The following is a 6,945-nucleotide window of genomic DNA, read 5'->3' on the forward strand; positions in this document are numbered from 1 at the left end:
GTTGTAGTGTGTGTTTAACCCCTTTACGTGTGTTTTGAGTCCCTGTCAGCCACTGTACTAGAGTACGTATGACCCGTTATATCTCGTTGCAGCGAGGGGCGCTGCGTCCTTCCAGCTTGCAGAAAAGAAGAAAATCCGCTCGACCACTTCAAGATATGTCTAAGAAAAAAAAAGGAAAAAAAACGTAAGTACACATTTGGGCCCCCTTTCTATTATTTCTTTTCCCTTCTTTCTTAGCCCCTACATGTGTTAAGCCGTTGTTTTTTTTTTTGCTGTTGGGTAAAAAGTGCTAAATGACAGCAAATGGCACGTTCTCACACTATTCTCTTGGCCTCAGATCGCATTTCCGTGTGATTGAGTATGTGGTCAACAAACAGGAATATTGTTTTCTAAGTAATTAATTAATTTCTCTAATTTTTAGAGATTTATGTTGTTTCATCTGCAACGAATTTAACGCGTTATCTTGTTCTTCCCCTCACCCGACCTGACCATCCCTTTTCTTTCGCTTGCAGTCTCTTTGGATGAGGAAAAGGTTGTTTTCCCGTCTTGACCTGACCTCGCTTTCTCTTTTCCCGGTCGGTTGCGATGTGGAAAGGGTCAAGACATGACTGCTTGGTTCCCTGTAATTTGGTTGTTGTTTTGTTGATACCTTAGGGATTAACTTTAGCATTGTTACATTGCTTTGGTGACACGTTCTATTGGCGCTAGAACGTAGCTTGTAATGCAATTTCATAAAATTCATTATATTGAATATAGCGTAGGATCTTCCCCCATATCATAGTGCACAGGATTGCCCGATATTGCCCTGGGGTTGCGTAAATGCCTAATAGATATGCTCTCCGACCTTCGAAAGGTTATTCGTTTGATCGGCAACTTTGAGCCTGTGTGACCCGCGGTTACGTCTGTTAATTAATGTAGGACTAGGGTTTAAGCTAGAATCATTATTCGCACCTTTCTCACCCTCTTGGAGTCACTTGCATGTTTTGGGTATATCCCAGGCGTTTGTGTGATTCATGTTAATTTAAATATCCGTAAGGAATGTCGCGAGCGCCCATCACAGATATGCAGAAAAGAGCAAGTTATTTATAGATTTTCCTGGCTCAAGTCGCTTCAGTCAACATACGGCATTTTGGGTATCGGATCCCCCGTCGATGAAGTATAACATGCATAGCTAGATATGTACCTCGGCAGTTCAGATTGCTGACCCCGAGAAAATTTGCTTGTTAAATAGCATGCGAATACGTTTTTTCATTTCACCATTCCTTCATAAGTACATTCTGTCACATATCATTAAATGTTGAATTCAGGATGGTAGTTGAAATAATTTCATATAGCTAGCATTGCTATTTTACTTCAGTTTTGTTATAGTGAACGCTAATATTCGTGTTTGTGATTCATTCTCAGTGTGAGGTCACTCTCGCTTTCCCTTTCATTCACGCTAGCTGTCACTCACACATGCATACACACACACTCACCTCACTCATCCACGCAGGACAAAAGACACTGAACCTTTTCATTAATAGGGTTGGTTGCTGCCTTAGTGCCGGTGTAAAGATTTATGATATATCTCTTTACCCCGCAATTTTGTCAGTTGTGACGAGTGACTCATACATGATGTACAAGTTACATTATTTCTTCTCTGTGTGACGACAGTGGTTCAAGTAAATCCTTGTGGATTGCCGTTGTCGTTTCCCTTATCTACTCTCATATCTATCAGAGACGGTTGGTAGTTCAAGCTAGGTCCATGCGGATCACTACTGACGTCTCCCTCTCCTATTTTCTTCTTTATCTTTGTGAAATAAAACACAAAATAAAAAAAAGACGAAAATAAATTAAAAACCAACATTAAATACCACAAATTTTTATAAATAACCGGCTAGTGGTACTTAACACCCCCTCTTCTCTGTTGCCTTTCTTTTTCTCTTACTCTGGCCCTTATGTGTATAATCTGGTCCCAACTATATATTACAGTCAGACCGACACGGCACCGAAGGAGGACCCGTAGGATGCTGTGAGAAGGACGTCATCGGAAGATCGCCATAGGCCTGCAGACCAGGATGTCGTCAGAGCAGGTGTTAAGCCGTCCCATAATGTAGTGGACGGGCGCTGCCTGCCGGACTCCCGTAAATCCAGCAAAGCACCAAGACTCGCCAGCGCAGGTAACAGTCGCCCCAGGATGCTGTGGATGGGCGGTGCCTGGCTGACGCCTGCAGATCCAGTCAATTTCAGGAGCTCGTATCAGCCGCCCCGAGATATCGATCAGGACGCCCCTGCCCCGACGCCCGTAGATCCAGATGAAGAGTACAAGGACGAGGACAAGCATGCCACCGAGAAGGACCTGGACGAGATCTGTGAGGACGTTAGACAAGGACGCCGCCGAGTTAGGCCTGGACGAGGACTACGAGGAGGTCTAGACAAATCCGAAGTCAAGGAGGACCTGTGCGAGACTTTCGAGGACGTGTGGACATCGAGGACGGACAGATTACACCGAGGACCAGGAAGGAGAGGACGACAGGGACGAGCAGCCACGAAGATGCACCAGGACAATGCACGAGAACGAGACGACCAGCCAAGTTAGTTCACCCTTGAAGGCGCCTCGAGGGCAAGGCGCAAGTAGGTGGCCGAGCAATGTAACATATGCAGAAGTCTATTTCTGTTACCAGTGGACCACGTGGCTGTTTTCCACGTGGATCCAAAAGTCCCAAAAGAACCATTCACTCAGCGAGGGCGTAGTTGACAATTCTATCTCACCTCGATTGACCAGAGAGTTCGTGACCAGAGCTTGACGCGGTAAGGTCGGCTTGGCCCTCTCCCTCCGGGCTAGCTGACCTGACCCGCGACTCAGCATAGAACCATTACCCTTTTGACATTGTCTCGTGTATTCCAAACTGGTGTGTGGTGTCAACTCTTAGAAATAAAGAGTGAAGCTGTTAACAAGTATAACTACCCTCTGTTCACCATTGTACTAGAGTTCCCATAGCCTTTTACAATATCAACAAATCAAGATATACAACATTTTCATTGATATTTTTGAGTTTGTAAGGTTATATCACTGAGGTACAGAATGATTTTAAAGACAGGCATCCCACCGAAGTCGATACCACGTCATATGACTCGGACACATTGGAAATTCTTACCATGTCGTTCCAGCGACCGTCATGACTGACTTCATGTCTTACCCATATAGAGTGAACATGTATTTGATGTCTGCCAAAAAGCACAGAAACGTTTCATGCATCTTTACAATAAAAAGTTATATCAAAAGACTTGCAATGCGATTCGTAATTAATGAGACTATCTGAGACTACGTGAAATATATCTGAAAAATATTGCGCTCTGATTGGCTGGCCGGAGTGTATCAAACCCTATCAAGATGAAGGTAAACACTTTATTACAAAATGAAAAGATGTTTCGACAGGTTCCAATAATGTACGCATAAAGGCCAAACATGTATCAGAGCGTATCAAAGAGTTAGGGGTTTCGGAAATGTTACAAAAAATGCCTTAAGCTAAATTATCCAACAAGAAAGTATTTGTAATTCTCATCGTATAACCCAACGATTTTGGTATCGATGGATTTTCTGATTCTCGACTGTCCAGATGTATCAAAATTATGCCACGACTCCCCCCCCCCCCCATTACTCACTATCTTGGCCCCGGTAGCAGGGTAGGGCATGAAAGGTATCAGCGAAATTGCAGAGTAATGCATGTCTAGAAATCAGTTAATACATAACAATAGTAATGATATACTCTGAATAAGTAAAAAATTGCGACTCTGTCCTACAAAGGACAAAGGCAAAGAATCCACTACGTATGTACGGCCCTGCATTCGACAGTTTAGTGGGTTATTATTCATATCGTGTTCATACACACACACGCACACACACACACACACACACACACACACACACACACACACACACACACACACACACACACACACACACACACACACATATTTTCTTTTCTTTTCTTATTTTTTTATTTTTTTTATTTTTTTTTTTTTTTTTTTTTTTGGTATATTTGGATGGAGAGTGAGGGGATTCCCTCAATACCAAAATCGTCGAGATTGTTTTGCGAAGGTATTCTGAATATTTACGCTTATTTATATGCATAGACATTTTGTAGTTGCTCATGTGTTGCTTTATAATAATAATAAGAAAACCTAGAAAGTTAAATTGACATCATAAAAGTAAACCACCAAACCAAAATTAATCTCGTTTAGGGGACCTTAGGCTATGAAATTCATGAGTAGGTTCAGAATTTGCTGCAAGTGTATTATGAGGATTCTGCCTCATAATAATTTATTACTTTAATTTAGAAAAGATTTACATTACACTTGCAGTGTATTGTACTTAGATATTTTTTTTTTTTTTTTTTATGTTATCTGTGTTTTATCCAGATTATAATTGAAATTGTCGTGGTTTCTGGCTTCTAATGTACCTTTGTATCTGGATATGTTTGCTAATATTGCTCTTTGATAAGTTCTGATTCATGTGTTATATAGATTTATGTTTTTACATTACTGCCATTGTTAATTTGCTTGATAATTCTGCACGTAAGGCTATTCTACAATGTAGGTATTTATGACAAAATTATTGTTTTGAAAAACAAAATAATGTAAGGTGGACAGAACTTGGAAACTAAGATCTTTTTGTTCTATAATGAATATTCATGATATTGAAAAGAAAAAGTCATCCAATTTACAGAGCAGTGATAGATGTGCTTTAAGCTATGACATAGCCTCGCTTTTTTTTTTTTTTATGAGCAGCATAGCAATGAGCTGGCCATTTCACAAGTATGGTACAAATCTTCTAATATTCACTGTTACTATTATCATCCTTATCTTTATATACAGTAGTTATGTCATTAAGGAGATATCTGATTTCTATAATGCCATGTAGTATTGACAAGGTCATACTTATGTAGCTGAGAGGAACTGGTATTCTCGTGATTATACCACACCACCTTTCTGTCCATTCGCCTCTCCATCTTCTGCTTCTCATCTGTCTTTACTGATTTTTATCTACATATAAATTTCTTTTTAGTAACTGCATTTATCAGTTCATATATATATATATATATATATATATATATATTGTAACCCAGCTTTATATATGTGATGTTACTGAAATATATATGCCAATGTTATTCTATTTATATGTTGTTATATTCTACATGCCTTGTATAATCTTATGTATTGTCACATGCCTATATTCACACACACACACATACATATAAGTATGTCCATTGCTTTACCTGTTTATTCGTCTCTCGTTGCCACACTAAACATTCCTATGTTGTATTGTCTATCCCCTTCCACAAGAGCTATGCATTGTTGTAACACTACCTTTCATCACCAATGGTTGCCATATGTTAAGCACGTGATCTATGCCCATCTTTAGACCACTGTAGGAGATGACAGGCAGACTCCCTGCGGAGAGCCAAGGAGCAACACCTCGCTCCTCGGCGTAGCCGTACTCCATCATTACTATACAAATAAAAGGGAGTCATTACATCTTGCTCGTCTACTTTACACCCTAAGCTCGCCACCTACCATACTCTTGTAGGGCCCATCAATCCGGCTCTTACAACTGGTGGCTTAGCGGTGACTTTGAACTCATATAGCGCCTCCGAAGTTCGTGCTCCGCATCAACAGCACACTCTGCCGAGAACGCCTCCTATTGCTAATCGCCATGTGTGAGCCAGTCCTCCTGACGAGATGTCCCCAAGGCCGGATAACCGACGCTGTCCGCCTAGCTGCTGAACTCCGACACAGCAAGTCACGCCACTCTCAACACCTGCAGCTGACCCCTCAACACCTGTATCATCTGTTGCTGCCAACGCTGTGCAGATTTTAGAAGGACCCCAGCTGGACCACGTATCACCAAGGACGCTGACCACCCAAAACATTTCTACACCAAGCCGAGTTCCTCGCCATGCGGATTCCCCCACGCAGTCGCGACCAAGCAGGAACAACATCAGACCCGAGTGTGAAGGTTCGTCAGAAAAATAATGGTGATCAATGCTTAGTTTTCCTTATATTATTTTCATTTTGTGCTCAATACTTAATCTCGACTTATTTAATTGTGCATTGATTTTTTTTTTTTTATTCTGCGTTCAGTTGTCAGTTATAGTTGTTCATTTGCAGTTTATGAGTTGCCTAACTAGATTCTCACTCGTACGTATCCTGTATTACCGCCACCTGAGGATGCTCTTCCCTCAGCGCCGCTCGCTCGCTCGCATTCTGTGATGCCGCCTGAAGACGGATTTCCTTCAGCGCCGCCTGTTCACGTAGTTCTGAAGCCCGAGAATATCGCAGTCTCGGCATTCGTTAGCACTCATATAACTAGCAAATCTCGATACTGATATACGTTGTAAGAGCCGGAATGATGGGCCCTACAAGAGTATGGTAGGTGGCGAGCTTAGGGTGTAAAGTAGACGAGCAAGATGTAATGACTCCCTTTTATTTGTATAGTAATGATGGAGTACGGCTACACCGAGGAGCGAGGTGTTGCTCCTTGGCTCCCCGCAGGGAGTCTGCCTGTCATCTCCTACAGTGGTCTAAAGATGGGCATAGATCACGTGCTTAACATATGGCAACCATTGGTGATGAAAGGTAGTGTTACAACAATGCATAGCTCTTGTGGAAGGGGATAGACAATACAACATAGGAATGTCTAGTGTGGCAACGAGAGACGAATAAACAGGTAAAGCAATGGACATACTTATATGTATGTGTGTGTGTGGGAATATAGGCATGTGACAATACATAAGATTATACAAGGCATGTAGAATATAACAACATATAAATAGAATAACATTGGCATACATATTTCAGTAACATCACATATATAAAGCTGGGTTACATATCGAGGGTCGCCTGCGAGCGACAGACAGACAGCCTTCAGCACGCTGACCGGACTGAACCTCTGTCCGTCAGTTG

General features: G+C 41.7%; 1 pseudogene; it reads left to right on the forward strand.

The window, feature by feature from the left end:
* The first annotated feature begins 2,176 nt into the window (after window positions 1-2,176).
* Window positions 2,177-6,945, forward strand: part of LOC119596730 — a 6,031-nt pseudogene continuing 1,262 nt past the window's right edge.

Source organism: Penaeus monodon, chromosome 38, assembly GCF_015228065.2.
Source record: "Penaeus monodon isolate SGIC_2016 chromosome 38, NSTDA_Pmon_1, whole genome shotgun sequence".
Classification (NCBI taxonomy): domain Eukaryota; kingdom Metazoa; phylum Arthropoda; class Malacostraca; order Decapoda; family Penaeidae; genus Penaeus; species Penaeus monodon.